A 19,925-nucleotide genomic window follows, 5' to 3' on the forward strand; every position below is an offset into this window, starting at 1 on the left:
GATCACTTGTACAAAAATTTTCATAGCAGCTCTGTTTGTAGTGGCAACCTCTCCCTTTGTCTCATTTGGGTTAATCTAATAGGTTTGAGATGATACCTCAATTGTTGTTTTAATTTGTATTTCTCTAATTTATGGTCATTTGAATCATTTTTTCATTTGCTTTACTTTCTTCATTTTAAAAATGTCTTTTCCTATCCTTTGCCCATTTATCAATTGGGGAATCACTTGTGACTTTATAAATTTGATGCAATTCTCTCTATATTTTAGAAATTAGACCTTTATCAGAGCTCCTGGTTCTGAACATTGTTTTTCACCTTCCCAATTTTCTTCTAATTTTGGCACCATTCATTTTATTAGTGCAACCAATTTATAATTTAATATATTCTCAAAATCATTCATTTTTCAGGTTTTAATGGGCTCTAATTCTTCTCAGGTCATAAATATTTTCTATTTCCATTGATCAGATAGAACATTTTTTGGTCTATTAATTTATCTGTGTTATGTTTCTTTATGTCTATTTCCTGTTTCCATTTTGACCTTATTTTGGTATAAGGTGTGAGACATAGATCTATGCTTACTTTTTGTCATACTATTTTCCATTTTTCCTAACAATTTATGTCAAATAGTTCTTATTCCAGAGGCTGATGTCTTTGGGTTTGTCAAATAGTAGGTTGCTGTAGTCGTTTACCACATTTTCTTTTGAACCCATCTTAATTCACTGATCCATTGCTTTATTTCTTAACCAGTACCAGGCAGTTTTGATGACTGTCACTCTGGAGGATAATTTTGGGTCTGGTAGAGCTATGCCACCTTCCTTTACATTTTTTTCATCAGACCCCTTGTTATTCTTGCCCTTTTGTTACTCTAGGTGAATTTTATTTCTGTTCATTCTAGCTCAGTAAAGTATTTGGTAATTTTATTGGTATGGCACTGAATAATTAATTTTATCTGGGTAAAATTGTCATTTTTATTATATTAACTTCATCTAACCATGAAAATTTGACTTTCTCCAATTATTTAGAACTAACTTTATTTGGGTGAGAAGAATTTTATAATTGTGTTCATATAATTTCTTGATTTGTCTTGAGAGGTAGAATCCCAATTATTTAAGGTTTTCTATAGCTATTTTTTTAGGACTGAAAATTGATTGTTAATGATAAATTACAGCTTGGACACTGGGTGGGTAACAGGACAAGAGCTGGATTATCTATGGGCATGCATTGTGCTGATGGTCTGCTCAGGGACTGGAGCTCTGGGACCAATGCCAGGTCTTGCTAAAAGGCTCACGGCCTTGGGAACTGGCAATCTGGGAGGGTAGCAGGGCCTTTTTTTTTGTTGCAGGAAAAGCAGTATGGTGACTCCTTTAAACATAATGTTGCTGCTGCTTTTGCTGCTTCTTGGTGGCTGCCTTGCTGGCCAGGTCCTTAACCTTCTCCGTAGCTGCCACGGCAGTTTCCTTCGCCTTTTCATTCGCTTCCTTAGGTGTTTCAACAAGTGTCTTAGAAGGAGCTTCACCTTGCAGTTTGGCCAAGATGTACTCAAAGCCTTTGATGGTCTTGGTCACATTACTTTTGAATCTAGCTAGGCCAAACTCTTGTACAGCTGTGGAAACCCCAAACTAGAGGAGACCCAGGCTTCTCTTCGGATTTTAGTCCATCCACTGTTTTCAGGATTCACACAGTAAACACATCTTTCCTCCACCACCATCAGCCGGGTATGGTTGATGTTCCAGGTGAAAGTGGTCATGGTCTGGTTCTGTGGGTCCACGATAGAGTCCTCGAGTATGTATACCGAGTGGGCTAAATTAGCAGGAAAGAAGCGCTCCACCCAGCGGGGCATCCTGTTGGTCTTTGTCAGAAGTCGCCTGGACAGCAGCTTCTGGTCAGGAGTCACCTCCCGGTGCACATGTTTGCTGTTGGGGTTGGGGCAGAGCTGCCAGAAGGCGGCGAACACTTGGTTCCAGGAGCTCCGGAGCACGCTCTACCCAAGAAGTACTTCACCATCGTCCCGGCAGGGGTCGGGGCTGCGTCAGGGGGTGCACAGCATGGAGGAGTGGGGGGGACAGAAGGGTCGCTGGGGTCTCGCTCTCCGTCACCGCCCCAAAGCCGCCACCGCCGCCATGAGGAGCATCTATAGCTAATTTAAATGAAATTTCTCTTTCTATCTCTTATTCTTGGCTTTGTCGTTCATATATAGAAATCTTGGTGATGTATGTGGGTTTATTTTATATCCTGCTACTTTGCTGAATTTGTAAATTTTTTCATCAATTTTTTTAGATGATTTTCCCAGATTCTCTAGGTATACCATCATATCATGTACAAAGAGTCAAAATTTTGTTTCCTCTTTGCCTGTTCATATTCCTTCAATTTGTTTTTCTCCTCTTGTTGCTCCTACTGGCATTTCTAACACTACATTGAATAATAATTTTGATATTGGGCATCATTGTTTTACCCCTGAATTAACTGGAAATGTTCTGAGTTTATTCCCATTAAATATAATAATTGTTGATGCTTTTAGATAGATACTATATTTATTTTAAGAAAAATTCAATTTATTCCTATACTTTCTAGTGTTTTTAATAGGAATAAATGTTCTATTTTATCGAAGGTTTTTTTTCAGGATCTATTGAGATAATCATATATTTTTTGTTGGTTTCACTGTTCTTATGTATAATTATGTTGAGTATTTTCCTGAAGTAGAACCAACCCTGCCTGCCTGGTATAAATCCAAACTGATCATGGTGTATTATCCTGCTAATAACTTGCTGTAGTCTCATTGATATAATTTTATTTAAGTTTTTGCATTAATATTCATTAGGGAGGTTGATCTATAATTTTCTGTGTCTGTTTTGGTGCTTCCTGTTTTAGGTATCAGCACCATGTTGGTGTTATAAAAGGAATTTGGTAGAACTCCTTCCTCTCCTATTTTTATAAATATTTTATCTAGAATAAGAATGAATTGTTCCTTAAATGTTTGGCAGAATTCACTTGTAACTTCATCTGAACCTGGACACTATCTCTTAGGGAGTTTATTGTTGGTTTCTTCAATTACTTTTTTTTCTGAAATGGGGTTAGTTAAGTAATTTATTTCCTCTTCTGTAATTCTGGGTAGTTTGTATTTTCTTAAATATTCATCATTTTCACTCAAGTTGTCTAATTTTTGCCTTTCAGTTTGGCACAGTAACTCTTAATTATCTCTCTAATTTCCTCCTCATTGGAGGCAAATTCACCCCTGTCATTTTTGATACTACTTATCTGGTTATCTTTTCTCTTTTTTAATCATATTAACCAGAGGTTTGTGTATTTTATTCTTCTTTTCATAAAACCAAATCAGAAATTTATCCATAAGATAATTTTTTTTGCAATTTTATTAATCTCACCCTTGATTTGCAGTATTTCTAGTTTGGCATTTAATTGGGGGATGTTTAATTTGTTCCTTTTCTAGCTTTTTTAGTTGTATACAGAATTCATTGATCTCTTCTTTCTCTATTTTATTCACACAGGCAGTTAGAGATATAAAGTTTCCCCTTAAAACTTCCTTGGCTGCATCCCATAGATTTTGGTAGATTTTATCTTTTTATCATTTTCCTGGATATAATTATTGATTATACCTATTATTTGCTATTTGATCCAACATTAAAGTTATTTAATTTCCAATTAGTTCTTGGTTTATATTTCCTGACCCTTTATTAAATGTAATTTTATTGAATAATTATCTGAGAAGTGTCTATTTATTATTATTGCTTTTCTACATGTGATTTTAAGGTTTTTGTCCTAATACCTGGTCATTTTTGGTGAATGTGCCATGTATGGCCAAGAAAAAGGTATTTTCTTTTCTGCCCCCATTACATTGTCTCCACAGGTCTATCATATAAAAGTTTTCTAAGATTTCAGTCACTTTCTTAAGTTACTTCTTGATTTTTGTTGTTGTTGTTGGATTTATCTAGTTCTGAGAGATGGAGATTGGAGTCTCCCATTACTAAAGTTTTGCTGCATATTTCTCCTTTTAATTCACTCAAGCTTTCCTCTAGGAATCTGAAAGCTACTCCACTAGGTACATACTTGTATAGTAATGATATAGCTTCATTTCCAATGGTGCCTTTTAAGATGATGTAGTTTCCTTCCTTATGACTTTTAATGAGATTGATTTTTGTTTTTATTTTGTCTGGAATTAGAATTACCACCCCAGAATTTTTTAACTCCAATTGAGACATAATATAATTTGCTACAATCTTTTATATTAAACCTGTGTGTATCTATCTACTTGAAATGTGTTTCTTGGAAGCAACATATTGTAGGATTCTGGTTTTTAATCCATTCTGCTATCTGCTTCCATTTTATGGGACAATTCATCCCATTAACATATACAGTTAAGATTACTAATTCTCTATTTCCCTTCATGCTATCTTTCTCTATTTATATTAACCCTTTCCTTTTCTCTTATTCCTCCTCACAAAAGTTGTACTACTTTTCCCCTTTGATTTATTTTTTAGAAATTTAAAGTTAAGTTTATTTTCACTTATATTTTCCTTCAGTTTTATCAGTCCCTTTTTCCCTTATCTTCTATTTTTCCAGTCTCCCCTGCTCCCCTTCCTTGCAGATTCAATTAGATTTTTAAACCCAAATGGGAATGTATCTTATTTCCTCACTGGGTTAAATTTATTGAATAGAATTTACACAGTTTTCAGACTTTCCCTTCTTCCCTCTAAAACTAGAAATCTTTGTGCCTCTTTCCTTTGTGCCTTAATATGCTCGATAAGCTCCTATTATTATCAAAATATCATCACAGATTGTTTCCTTGATTGTTTGATAGACAGAATTGACTCAAAATGCATCAAATTATAATTATAATCCTTTTTACCTTACCCCTTTTCAAGTATCTTTCAAGGACACACAATCCTCTTCACAAGTCAAAATATCTTCCAAAGCTATATCATTTCTTGAACTATTTGTGCCCCTCCCCCTTGGCCTGTTTTCTTTCCCACTTTACCACCTCTTCACCCACGGTACTTAACACTTTGTTAAGCAAACCAAGGCCTTTTGTCTTACTCTCTTTATCCCCCTAGCAACCCAGGGTACTGAACCCCTTGTTCAGTGAAGCATCCTGATCTAATTAACTGAAAGTATCCAGGAGATCTCTAAGTACTGGGACACTCTGGAGCTCTCCCTGAGAACTTTACAAATGATTACAAAGTAATAGAGACACTGTCTCATATCCTTGGAGCTTATGATGCCCTCATTAGCCCAGATGTTTAGCACCTTGTGAGTAAAACAAGTCTGACTATAATATGATACTCAAACATAGTGATATGATCTTGAACCTCTTCAATTGAGGAACAAAATCCAATTAAACCTAAATGCCCTAGTTTCATTCTCTTCAATTATATTCTACCCTTTAATAATTCTCTGAGAAATAAAGTTCAAATGAGTTGAAATGTTTATACCTTCCCTTTTAGGGACCAACATTTGTTTAAAATAATTTTGTTTTTTCAGTTCTCTTTTTCATTTACCCTTTTTTATGTAACTCTTCAGTTGTGTATTTGGCAATTGAATGCTCTGTTCAGTTTTGGTCTTTGTGTAAGGAAATTCTGAAAGCCCTCTATTTGATTGAACATCCCGTCTTTTCCTCTGACAATATATGCTGAAATTTTGCAGGTTAGTTCATTCTGGTTTGTAATCCCAGGTCATTAGCTCTCCAAAATATGTTATTCCAGTTCTTCTAATCCTTCAGTGCCCTATGTTAGCATGATTGTGTTCCCTTTGTATATGATTTTTTTTTCTTTTTACTGTTTGATATATTCTCTCTTTTATTTGGGTGTTCTGGTATTACAGTCCTTGAAGTTTTTATACAGGTGTCTCTTTTCAGAGGGGCTCTGGGAATTTTTTTAAATGGTGTATTTTTATCTTATTCTAAAAGATTGGGACAGTTTTCCCTTATAATTTCCTGCATGCTGTTTTCCAGGTTTTTCTTCTGGGCTAGATTTCTGGTAGTTCACTAATTCATAGATTGTCTTTTCTGGATCTGTTTTCCAGGTCATTTGTTTTCCCAGAAGATATTTTACATTTTCTTCAATTTTTTTCAGTCTTTTTATTTGGTTTGATGGAATCTTGTAGTCTTGTAGATTCCTAAGTTTCAAACTGTTCAATTCTAGTTTTTAGGATTTTATTTTCTTCAATTACCTTTTGTGTTTCCTTTTTAAAGGTGTTGAATTCTCTGGTCAACTTTTCACAATTTTTCTGCATGACTTGCATTTATTTTTTTCCATTTTTCTTCTACCTCTCTTCTTTGGTTTTAATATTCTTTTTTAAACTCTTTGATGAGCTCTTGTATTTGACCCCAGTTTATAGACTGTTTGATATTTCTAATTCAAGTGATTTTTCTCAAGCTTTCTTCTTCAGACATGGCATTGCTGTCATCTTTATCTGTGAAATATTTTTCTATAGAGTACACTTTTAACTTTTTTGCTCATCTTTGTTGTTGTAGTTCTGCTCCTGGGATATAGGGAGTTTAGATCCAAGTTTTTATTTTGCTGGGTCTGGGGTCTGATCCCTGGCTTTTTGTTGGCCAAGATGTTGCCTGTGCAGTCCATGCTTTACCTTTGCAGAGGTTCCCCCCCCCCACCTTTATGTCCAGGTTCTGCTTTGACAGAGGATTGTTCCAAACCCAGTCCTGTGTTCTACCCTTTTGTTTCTCGATTCATACTTTGTTTGGGGTTGGTATCCTCCCTGCTGGCTTTCTATCCAGCTTCCAGGTCCTCTATTTTTTTAAGTTATTGGGAACTGGATTGCACTGTGGCTAAAAGTCTCTTGCTGACTTTCCTAGTTCCCCTGCCTCCTGGACTTTTCTTCCTCTTTTCCCTCAAAGAGACAGACCTTCACTGAACATCCTCCATGATGCCTGTATTGAAAACTTCTTTGAATTTCCTCTTTTTCTTGGTGGGATCTGTAGTGTGAGTGTCAGAATAGAGGCTTCATATATCTTTGGTAGAGAAAGGCTCTGGTATCTTCTTAGCTTAGCACCACCATCTTAACTCTGCTCTGGAAGGTTCTATGTATTATTTCAATGGATATTTTGTCTTCTTGCTCTAGCAGATTTGCACTGTTTTCCTGATAATTTCCTCAAAGTTGCTTTCCAGGTTCTTATTTTGATCTAGTATTTCTGGTAGCCAAATAATTCAAAAATTATCTCTACTGAATCTATTTTCTAGGTCACTTTTTTTCTAAAAGGTACATTATGTTTTCTTAAAGTTCTTCAGCTGTTTTACTTTTTTCATGGATTCTAATAGTCTCATAGATTCATTAGTTTCAATTTACCCAATTCTGTTATTTAGGATTTTATTTTCCTCATTTAAACTTTTTTGTTTTCTTTTCTAGTTGGTTACTTTTACTCTTTTCTGAGTTGCATTCCATTTCCAGTTGGTGAGTTTTATGTTTAAAGGGTTTATTTTTTGTTCAATTTTTCATAATTTTCCTGAATGACTCTCATTTCTTTTTTTCCATTTTTCTTCTTTCTCTCTTGTTTGAGTTTTAAATTCTTTTTTAACCTCTTCTATGAGTTTTTGGATTTAAGTGTAATTCATAGACTCTTTTGAAACTTCTTACATAGGTAATTTTTCATGGCCTTCTTCTGATGTGGTATGGTTATCATCTTTATCTGCATAGTAATTTTCTACGATGAGCCTCCTTCAGCATTTTTGCTCATATTTTTGTTTGAGCTCTATTCCTGGGTTATAGGAAATATAGATCCAATCTTTTAAGGCTGGATCTGGGGTCAGATCCTTGGCTTGTCATTGACAAAGTTGTTGCCCGTGCTGTCCAGGCCTTGCTTTTGCAGAACTTTGTTTCCTGTTTTATGTTCAGTTTCTACCTTTGCAGTAGTTTGTTCCCAACCCAGTGCTGTCTTTTACCACAGTGTTCCCAGGGTTCAAACTTTGTTTGACTTTAGAACCATTCCTGCTGCCTTGCTATATAACTTCTGGGATCTATGCTGGTGTCAAGCTTTTGACAGGGACCTGGACTGCACTGTGGCCAAAAGGCACCAAATGATTTTTCCTGCTCTCCCACCTCTCTGGTCTTTACTTCCCTTTTTCCCCCAAAGAGACAAATCCTCACTGAAGACCTTCTACTTTTGAAATCTTCATTAGATCTTTTTTGGTGGGATCTGTAGTTTTAATATCTGGACAGAGATTTTGCTTAATTTTGTGTAAGGAAATTCTCTCAGAGCATGGTAGCTTCATACTGTCATCTTGGCTCCACCCTGGAACTCCTATTCTTACATTCTCAATATTTCAAGAATACCTCATTTTTATAAAACAGGTTAGAGTTAAATCTTAACCCTATATTATCTGTAACTAATTCTAGTATTGATAATGAGATAATTCCTTTCATTTATATTTTGTTCTTTTCTTTCAAAAACTGTGTGTTTTAATCCTTAGCAAATGAAACTTAAAAGAGTACAGTATAGGATAATTCCTGTGTGGAATCAAGATGGTCTAGAAAAGCTGGGAAATACCTAGAACTTTTCCCAAAACAATTTTGAATGAAGAATCTTAACAGATTCTTAAGCAACAGAACAAACAAAAATACTGAATGATATAACTTTTTGGATATTCTTTGGGGAACTTCAGGAAATGTCTGTCTCACATGTGTAAAAGGGAAGTGCAGCCAAGCATAATCAGAGGAATCATAAGGTCATTAGGAGGCTGTTAGCTAAAGTGTAGCTCAGTAACTAAAATGCCTGAATCCCTGTTCAGAAGGCCAGCAGCAAAGGCCTCAGTCACAATGTGGAAGGCAAATTTCTAGTCCCAGAAAGTTGATGCATCAGAAGGGATGGGATCAAACTACCCTAATTCTGGGAGCAAGTTGTGAGCACATGAAACATGAGTGTCAAAAGTAAGGGACCAAACCACTGAGGCTCCAGAACAAAATGCTTGGGACTGTACCCCTGTGTCCCAGAAGCAGAGCTCAAATTTCCAAATGAGAAACAAATAGAAGTAAAAGCTGGTGACAGGGAAGATCATAATGACATCTCAGAAGAGGAAAGTAGTGAAAAATGCTTTCATGTGAAGTCACAAAGGGAAATTGAAATTGGTTTAGAATCCAAAATATATTCTTAGAAAATCTCAAAAATGATTTTTAAAAGCCAGAGAAGAAGAAGAAAAATTGAGAAAAGAAATGAGAGTCATGTATGAAAAATTTGACTGAAGGAATGAAAATAATGGAATAAAAAAAGGAGTAAAAACTGACCAAATAAAAAAAAAGTAACCACTTCCTAGAAAAGAAAAATTAACCAATAAGTAAAGGAAAACAACTCCACTACAAGTAAAATTAACTGGAATGAAAACACAACAATTAGCTGAAGAAAATTTATCCTTGCTTGTCTTCCAGTGAAGTTAGTGTACTCTTGGGAATTGTGATCTCCCAGGTAACCTCTCATGCTCCTATTCCTTTCCTTACTGCTCATCCTATGATGGTGATTTAAGTTATCCTAGATTAATAATCCCTCTTAGGGCATCAGTGGCCTTCAGCTGTCTTACATTTTTTCTTTCCTTTAGCTTCTGCTATACTCTATATATACTATGGGATATATCTTCTGAGTCTTTTAAATGAATTCTTTCATGTTTGGTTCAAATATTTAACATGCTTCATTTTCCCACCGCATTATTTTGGCATCCCTGGATAGGCAGGCATTAGCTCTGACTTCAAGCAACCAGCTTCCTTGCTAGTTTATTTCTTATTGTTTTATTTGAAAGTCCAGTCTATGCCTGAATTAGTGTCCTAAATAAGATTTTCTGGAAGTTTCCCTTTTGCCTGGGTTAAGAGTCCCAGTTAAGTGTAATGTGTTTTAGGGGGTTTTCCATTTTGGGGAGCATTGTTCAGAGACCCTGTCCTGAAAGTACACTGAGGCTTGCTCAGGAGTGATGCAGTAACCTTGCAGAGACCTTGGGGTCTTAGAAACCCCTGGTCTGTTGTTGCCCGTCCAAGTCCTAGGGATGCTTGGACATGTGGGGTCCCAGTCTTGTGTCCCCTCAGTATACCAAGGGATCACAATTGTGTTTAGTGATGAGTCTGACCTTCAGTCAGAACCAATGGTGTTTATTCTATGGGGTATTTTATCTGCTTCTAAGGCTTAAAATTGTTATAAATATGACTAATATGAGTCAAGCTAAAACTTAGTCTGTAGGACCTTAAGTAAAGGGCCAGCACATTCTTTTTACAAGGTCTTCTTGATTATATAGAACTATGAGATTGCTGTGATTTTACTATTGAATATCATTTCCTGTGTTTTTCTTAACTCTTCTTCCTTTCTTTCTTTGATAGACAGCACTTTCTTTTGTCTTCTTTCTCTCACCAGGGTAAACATCCCTCCTTCCCTTATTGCCAAGAGGAGGGATTGCTTTGGTTACACTTTTCCTTTTTCTCTCACTATGGAATTATGTGTGTTAAGGAATTGTATGTTTTCCTTGGAAAAGGTTTTTAAGAAGTAATTGGTCTTGGACTGTATCTTTTCTTCCCTTCTCTCTCTCTCTAATTATGGTTTGTGTGTGTGTGAGGAATTCTATCTTTCAAAGCTTTTCTCAGAAAAAAAGGTAATATATACTTTTGTGAAAAACATTGGGAATTTTGCAGAGTAAGGGTTTTTTTTTAGATATTGTGTCTATCTAAGAACAGCATGTGCCTATAATCATAAAAGAAAATGTGGGGTACTCTTGGGCATGCAATCAGCTCTAATATGACTAAAAATGGTCTTAAAATTATGAACCTTATTGTTTATTTTTTCTCACTGGTTTTATTTAGTATGCTCTCAAAGTAATTTAAATCATACATGTCTAAATTGCAATGCTTCTTTGTTGAAATTTACATGTTATTTTTATTATTCTTTCACTTGTAAATTCTCACCAATCCCCCCCCCCAACTCTTTTCCACTTGAGTTCCATTTCACTTGATTGAGATTACCTACACTTGCCCATTCTCTCAATTCTTCTGAGGAGGGCTTGGTTCTCTGATCCTACCCTCCCTTGCAATTCTGGATATGTCAAAGGAATGTGAATATTTTGAATCTATTTTATTTAGAACTCCATTAATTAGGTAATCATGTATTTTGTAATCTTGTTATGAATTTCTCAGGGTAGCCAGAAACTTATATGTAGCAGAAGTAGTATAGGCTACTTCATATCTTATAAAAGTTTTTTAGTCACTGCAAATGGCAGAATGAGAAACTTGGGGATCTTTGAGCAAAATCCCCATTAGTCTATAAAAATAAGAATTTAATTCAACTATGTCTTTAAAAGGAGAGAGTAGGGGCAGCTAGGTGGCACAGTGGATAGAGCACCTAACCTGGAGTTAGGAGTACCTGAGTTCAAATCCGGCCTCAGACACTAATTACCTAGCTGTGTTGGCCTTGGCCAAGCCACTTAACCCCATTTGCCTTGCAAAAATAAATAAATAAATAAAAGGAGAGAATGGAATTCTTCTCTTATTATATAGAATTTTTAAAAAACTAAGAATAAAACTTTATTTAATTTCTCAGTATTTTGTAGTTTAAATATCTTTGGGAAAATACAAATGAGAAAAGTTAAAGCAATGGTGACAGTTTCTTTTCTGATAAATCACCATGTGGACACAGGATATTAAGGTTTTTTGAGAAGTCAAACTAGAGGTAGCTATATGTTCAAGATTCTATAGTCAGTCAAATAACTCTTGTACACAAATATTATTAAATAATTGAAATTATGAATTGAATTTTTTAATGTCCAGGAAATGCAGATATAATTTATTTTAGTTTCATTTTAAATGAAAATTTGTATTATTATTATTACTAAATTAGGAAATATAACATTATAGTATAAGTATATTAGGAATCTTTTTATTTATTTTAGTTTCATTTTAATGAAATTTAGTATTATTATTGCTATATTAGTAAATGTTCATTTTAAGTGGTTTTTTTCAGTCAAATTATATGAGTAGTAAAAGAAAGTAAGGGGAAGAACCCACTTGGGTCATAGAGAATGCCTTTTTATAATTCCATAGGTTTACATGGTTTATATTAGGAAATTTAATGTTTTTGAGAAAACTTTCTGTAAGAGAGCCTGGATATACATTTAAAAATTTTAGCCAACTGATTTGGTAATTAAAAATAAAAAGGGCAAAGGTTACCCATATACTGTAACTCCCTAAAGTCCATATTTGAAACAAAATTGACAAGGTTATTTTGCTGTTATGAAAATTGTGAAATTGTTAACTGATTTAGTTATTGGCATTAATTTATTTAAGTTTTTTTTTAAATAGGTATTTTAGCAAAAAATCTTATTTTAATTCTGTGCAAGAGTTTGAGAATTTGTAGATGTCTGGCAGAATCTATTGCACAAAATCAGTAGAAATTTCTAACAAAACACATAAAGAATAACATCAAAAGTAAAATTTAAAAGTCTGATAAAATTTTGTTTTATCATAGAAGTATTTTGAACTTAATTTTTTTCTTATTGGCTTAGAAAACTGAGTCACCTTAAAATCTGAACAATAAAAACAAAATATATATATATATATATATATATATATATATATACATACATACATACATATATATATATATGTATGTATGTATGTATATAAAGGCAAAACCTACTTCTCTTCCTCCATGAAAGGTGTACAGTTGTGAGAGCCCATAGTTTACAAAGATGGGTGTGTTTTCCAGGTAAGCAGACCAAGTTACTAGCAGTTAAGTGGATGAAACTTGCTTCAGATCTCCTAATTTCTATCAGATCATGAATACCTCTCCATGTTTTGTGAAGATCTTATAGCATAGGTAATACTGTGATAAATGACCCAGGAACTTTGAATAATATTTTGAAGGTCTATGGTGTGAAGATTTAAATGTGAATATTATATGATAAAATCTATTCTAATTCTCTGTGCAAGGAAATTTGGGAACATCTTTAATAGAGTTGGAGTCCTTATAAATAATGGATTTGAGTGTGTTTTGTAATTTCCTGAAGATAAAAAGAAATTATGTTTACAACCATCTTGTTACCACTTATGAAATTGTACGTTATTTGAAGTTACTGTTATAATGTTGAAACCTGAAACTGGTAATTGATTACTCTCTAGGGACAAGAAGGGAAGGGAGTATCAGGGACATCTCTGTGGTACCTGAAATTTCTAAACAATCAACTGAGTTTATGTATAATGTTACAATGTTTTCTATTGATTTGACAACAGGACAAATTTAAGCATGAAAAGAAAGAGAAGAAAAATGTATGTTTTTGTGAAATCTCTTTGTAGCATTTCCAGATATAAAATAAGATTCAATCCCTGAAGAATCTCATACAATACAAAGTTAAAATTAAAAACTTCCATTTTTTTTTTAATTTGTGTATTAAGGAACAAGATTTCATATAGAAAGTTATATTGGTGAAGAGTGGTAATTCATGAGTACCTTACTTGAAAATCTGATTTTTATGACTGATTTGATTCATTTGCAATTAGAATCTTAAATTGTTGAAATTATTTCAAAATGACCTAGGATGTTCTTTTGTGTAAGAGGATTACAAGTGCAATTACAATTGCTATTTGTCTACTTTAAAAAATGATTAATAACAATATATTTAATAGAAACAAATTGTTTATTCTAAAAACCTGGTTCTAGATACAAGTTGGAATTATGTACATATGTACAACAATTGATAAAATGAAATGTAATTTTTTTACAGATCTCTTACCAATATTGATGAAAGATTGTAATTACCACATGACACATTTTGATCCTTTAGAGTCAAATCCACTTAGAGTCCATAATATAGGAAGATGCTATATTGCAATTTATATTGCGAGTAACTGATCTAGAATTTGTCTAAAAAAGGTATATTAATAAAGGCAATGATATCACTAACCCTTAGGGGTTTGACATGCATAATTATAGGTAGAGTTCTCTTGAAGAAGTTCTGTTCAGGGAATGACTATCAGTACAGCTAAATTAGGTTTTTCTTACCTAAATACAGTGTTTGACCTTGCAGATCTGAAGCCTGACTTTTTTGCAATGGACTGTTTATATGATCTCTTCCTAGGACAGAAATCTAAATGCAGAAAATAGCATATTATTATTATTATTATTATTATATTATTATTATTATTATTATTATTATTATTATTATTATTATTATTATTATTATTATATTACCCTACTTGATATTTATAGAAGTGTTCTAGACTCATGTCAGGTTACAAGTATTATTTTTTTCATTTTAAAACAGATATGAATATGAGTCATTTGACATAAAATTCTATAAATTCTTAAAGCCAGATTAGTACTGTTGACCTCTGGCATTTGTAATTAGTTTCATATTTCTGGATTAATTGACATCTTTTAACATCTCACAATGCTAAGGAGACATATAGGAAAATGATGAATTTGTGATACCAAGATATGTTTTTTTATCACAAGTCTTTTTTTTGAGAAAAAAATAAACATTACTAGTTATAAAAAAAGGATGATTTGTGGTCTATATTAAAATTGTCTTAAAAAGAGTTTCATTTTTCAGCTGTTCTTTGCTGTTATTGTTGTTAATTTTATGTTTGGCTAAATGATAATAAATACATCCTTCTTAGAAAAAGATGCAATAAAATTACATGAAATGAAGTGACACAAAAACATGAACAAAATACAAATTGGAAACTAAATAAATTAATTTTAAATAACAAGTGGAACAAACAGCAAATCATGGAAATAATTAATAATTATTTTCAAGAAAATGATAAAAATGAGATATCATACCAAAATTTATGGGATGTAGCCAAGGCAATTTTGAAGGGAAACTTTCTATCTCTAAAAGCTTATATGAATAAACCAGAGAAATAGGAGATTAATGAATTGAGTATGCAACTAACAAAACTAGAAAAAAGAACAAATTAAAGATATTCAATTAAATACCAAACTAGAAAAATCTGAAGATCATTGGAGAGATTAATAAAATTGAAAGAAGAAAAGCCATTGATTTTTAAATAAAAATAAAAGTTGTTTTTATGAAAAAATCAATAAAATAAATAAAACTTTGGTTAATCTATTTAAAAAAGAAAGAAGATAGCCCAAATTACCCAGCATCAAAAAGGAAAAGCATTAACTAACCACCAGTGAGGAAGAAATTAAAGAAATAGTTTGGAGATATTTTGTTGAACTGTATGCCAGTAAATTAGATAACGTGAATGAAATGGATGAATATTTATAAAAATGCAAAGTGCCCAGATCAACAGAAGAGGAAATAAAATAGTTACATAAATCCATTATATAAAATGAAATTGAAGAAACCATTAATAAACTCCCTAAGAAAAAGTATCCAGGTCCAGATGGATTTACAAGTGAATTTTATCAAACAATTAAGGTAGAGTTAATTTCTATTCTACATAAACAGTTTTTAAAAATGGAGAAGAAATTCTGCCAACTTCCTTTTATGATACCTACATGGTGCTGATACTTAAAACTGGAAGAAACAAAACAGACAAAGAAATTCATATCCCAATCTCCTTATTGAATATTGATGCAAAAATCTTAAATAAAATTTTAGCAATGAGATTACAAGTTATTACCAGGGCAATTTACACCACTATCAGGTAGGACTTATACAGGGTACACAGGAATGTTTCAATATTAGGAAAACACTCAACATTATATAACATATTAATAGCAAAACCAACAGAAACCATATGATTATCTCAAAAGTTGCTGAAAAAGTATTTGAAAACATATGACATCCATTCCTATTAAAAACTCTAGCAAGTCTAGGAAAAAGTGAAGTTTTCCTTAAATTGATAACTAATATCAATTTAAAACCATCAACAAATATAATATGTAATGGGGATTAACTCAGCGTATTTGCAATAACACCAGAGGTGAAACAACAATACCCATTATCAACATTACTATTCAATACAGTATTAGAAATATTAGCTTTAGCAATAAGAGATGAAAAGGAATTTGAAAGAGTAAGAATTGACATTGAGGAAGCAAAACATTCACTCTTTGCAGATGATATGCTGATAAACTTACAGAAAATAAGGAAATCATATGATAAATACCTTGGAATAATTAATAAATTCAGCAAAGTGGAAGGTTAAAATAAAACCACAAAAATTATCATATGTGAACACCAAAGAACAAGAGCAAGAGACAGAAAGAGAAATAGCATTATAGTAACTGTAGACCATGTTAAATACTTGGGAACCCACCTTCCATAATTATAAATAAAAAATATGTAGTCCGACCTAAATAATTAGAAAAATGTCATTTACTCATGACTAAGTCAAGCTAACATAATAAAAATGACAATTCTCCCCAAATTAAATTATTCAGTGATTTACCAGTCAAACTACCAAATAATTTCTTTACAGAGGTAGAAAAAATAAAAACAAAATTTATCAGGAGCAACAAAATATCAAAAATTACAAGGAAAGTAATGAAAAAAGGACAAAGGAAGGTGGGCTAGCTCTCCCTGATCTAAAACCATACTATAAAGTAGTAGTGATCAAAACTGACTGATACTGGTTAAGAAATAGGCTAATGGATCAGTGGATTAGGATAGGTTTAAAAGAAACAGTAATAAATGACTACAGTATCTACTTTTTGACAGACCTAAAGACATTCACTTCTGGGATAAGAACTCAATATTTAACAAAAAATATTAGAAAAACTGGAAAATTGTAGGGCAAAAACTAAGCAAAGACACATCTCAAACACTATAACAATAATAAGATAAAAATGGTTACAAGATTCAGACAAGAAGGGGGATACCACTTATAAATTAATACACCAAGATATAATCTATCTATTAGATATATGGAAAGAAAACAAATTTATGACTAAAGAAAAATAGAGTATATTGTAAACAAGAAAATAAAAAGATTTTGACTACATTAAATTAATGAGATTTGTACTAATAAAATCAATGTGGCCAAAATTAGAAGGAAAGCAGAAAACCCAGTAACAACCTTTACAACTAGAAGTTCTGATAAATATCTCCTTTCTAAAATATATAGAGAATTGCATCAAATTTCTAAGATTACAAGTCATTCCTCAACTGATATTTATCAATTGATATGTATCAATGTCTTCAAATGAAGAAATTAAAACTCTATATAATCATAGGAAAAAATGCTCTAAATCCTTATTGATTAGAGAAATGCAAACCAAAACAACTAAGAGGTATCTCCTCACATCTCTCAGAGTGGTTAAGATAAGAAAAAAGAGATGGGTGAGAGGATTCAGGAAATGCATTTCTGGTTGAGTTGTGAACTGGTCCAACCATTCTGGAGAGCAATATGGATCTATGCCCAAAAAGCAATAAAGCTATTCACATTCTTTGACCCAAAATTCCAATTCTAGGTCCTTATGCAAAAGGAATTACAAAAATTGGAAAAAAGTCTCACATGCTCCAACACATTCATAGTAACTCTTTTTTGTAATGGCAAAGAATTGGAATTTAAGGGGATGCCCAGAAATTGGGGAATCAGTTAATCAAGTTATGTTGTATAAATATTATGTATTACTATTGTTATTTAAGAAATCATAAATGATCATACACTAGTGAAGCATGCAATTAATCACAAGATCTGTTGCTGAATGAAGAAAGGAGGACCAGGAGAACAGTGTACACATTAAATCAACATTGTGAGATTAACAACTTTGATGGATGAAGTTCCTCTCAGCTATTCAGAGAACTTGGACCACCTTATAAGATTAGTTATGAATAATGTTATCCCCATCCAGAAGACGAAAAACAAAACAAAACAAAACCCTTCAGAAAATGATGAACACTGCATTCACATTAAAAATATCTCTTTTGTATTTCTTCCCCTTAATCCTAATTCCATATTAAAAATTACTTATCTTTAAACATGTATCTGGAAAAACAGAATATCAATATAAATAAATTTTAAATAAATATGGCTAAATTTAAAAAGAAAAATTTATTACAAACCCCTTTCTGCACAGGAGTTGTTCTTAAATGATTATTTAATTTGTATATTTTTAGCATCTCTGAGACTTTGATTCAACTCTGGCTCATCTGGCAAATTTTAATGAATCCATTTTGTAGTAGAATCCATATTTTTGTCAAAGTATTCTGATATTTTTTTGTTAGTGGAATTTCAAGCTTTGAGTATAAACTGTGCTTTCATTGAAAAATATCAAATATAAATAACTTAATTTTCTGTATATATTAGTTGACCAGAGTTGTGGATTCCATAGTCCAAATTTCTCTTTTTAATACTAGACATAAGTGGTAATCTGATTATTACTCAAGGAAACATATGTGTAAAAACTGACCTTTTCCAAAAAAGAATATCATTCTATTTGAGCTAGCAGAAATATGTCTCTGAAAGCCAACCTGAATTGGACATGTTAGGTACACTTATTCAATTAACAAACTGCCCAGTCTTTTTTCCTTGCATTGATATTTTCCCCAAGACCCACTTTCTGGGACCCCTGTCTGATCTATTTATTTGTTTACTATCTGAACCTGGGAGCCAGAATTTAATCTTCCTTATGAGGTTTCTCTCCCATGGATTTCAAGTGATACTTTACAATCCATGACTCTAGCAAACTACTATCCTGCAACTGACCTTGGGAATCAGTACCCTTGCATCTTACCTCAATGGATGCACCACACTCTTTCAAATGGGAGTGCTAGACAAGGACCACCTCATGCCCCCTTTTCAGCCATAAGTAACTTCATAAGTAAAGGAACCCTCACCCCACCTCCCAAAAAAGTTAGTACTAAATTGTTTGACTAAATTGTTTGAGCCATTTCTGATGAGAATAAGGTAGGGGAAATACTAGACAGAGAAATAAGTTTTACAATTTATCTGTTATCTCTGTACTGACCAATTATCTTTTCCCATTACCATCCCATTGTTCAAGTTATTGATGAAGTCAATGATATTTTAGTAAAAGGCAAAACCTTATCACTTGCTGAAACTCTATCAAGAAAACAATGAATCCTAATTACAAGAGGTTAAGGCCTTGAACTACAGATTCTTTTCAGTGTATCCACTTAAAATCATCTCTGTTGTCAGATCTATTTCTCATTTCATTTCCCTATGTTTTCCCATTTGAGTTGTATGACTTCTTCTAAGGGTAGCCTATTCTTAGGGATCATGATGCCCAAGGTAACCTCTCATCCTCCTATACCTTTCATTATTGCTCAACCTCCCAGGACTGCTTAAGTTGTCCTTGCAACTACTGCTGCTGGACTTCAATTATCTTTACCCTTTATGTATCTTAGCTTCAGTTAACCAAAGTAATATTTAAATACATCTTTTTGTTCCTAAAAAAGAAAATGAAAATACATCCCTAAATATTATAAATAGACAAGGGGAAACCAATGCTTATATGAGACATTAAAAATTCCTCAAGCAAAATCAAAAGACAGGAGAAACAGAAAAAAATATAAAATAATTCTTAGGGAAAATGACCGAACTTGAAAATAGATCCGGAAGAGATATTTTATGAATTTTTGGTTTACCTGAAAACTATAAACCAAACAAGAAAAAAAGAGCTTGTATAATACCTTTCAGGAAATTATCAAGAAAATTGTACTAATATCCTAGAAAAAAAGACAAAATAGTATTTGAAAGAATTTGCTGATCACCTCCAGAAAGAGATCACAAAAGAAAAATTCCACAAAATTTCAGAATTCTCAGTTTAAGGAGAAAATACTGCAAACAACCAAAGTCCAGTCTATAGTCAGGATTACAGAGGAATAGTCAACTTGAAGATTAAAGAATCAGAGGCACTAGAGGATAATGTTCTAGACCGCAAAGTAGTTATTATTAAAACCAAGAAGTAATCTTTGCTTTGATTTATATACTCTTTCCTTACATTGCGATTTTCCCCAAGTTCCTCTAATAGAAAAGTTGATGTTAAAATACAAGACTTAA

At 32.8% G+C, this 19,925-nt stretch overlaps 1 pseudogene; it reads right to left on the reverse strand.

The window, feature by feature from the left end:
• Nucleotides 1-1,363: 1,363 nt before the first annotated feature.
• Nucleotides 1,364-2,003, reverse strand: LOC141515288 (PRELI domain-containing protein 1, mitochondrial pseudogene; annotated as a pseudogene).
• Between the last annotated feature and the right edge of the window lie 17,922 nt (nucleotides 2,004-19,925).

This window comes from Macrotis lagotis, chromosome 1, assembly GCF_037893015.1.
Source record: "Macrotis lagotis isolate mMagLag1 chromosome 1, bilby.v1.9.chrom.fasta, whole genome shotgun sequence".
Taxonomy (NCBI): domain Eukaryota; kingdom Metazoa; phylum Chordata; class Mammalia; order Peramelemorphia; family Peramelidae; genus Macrotis; species Macrotis lagotis.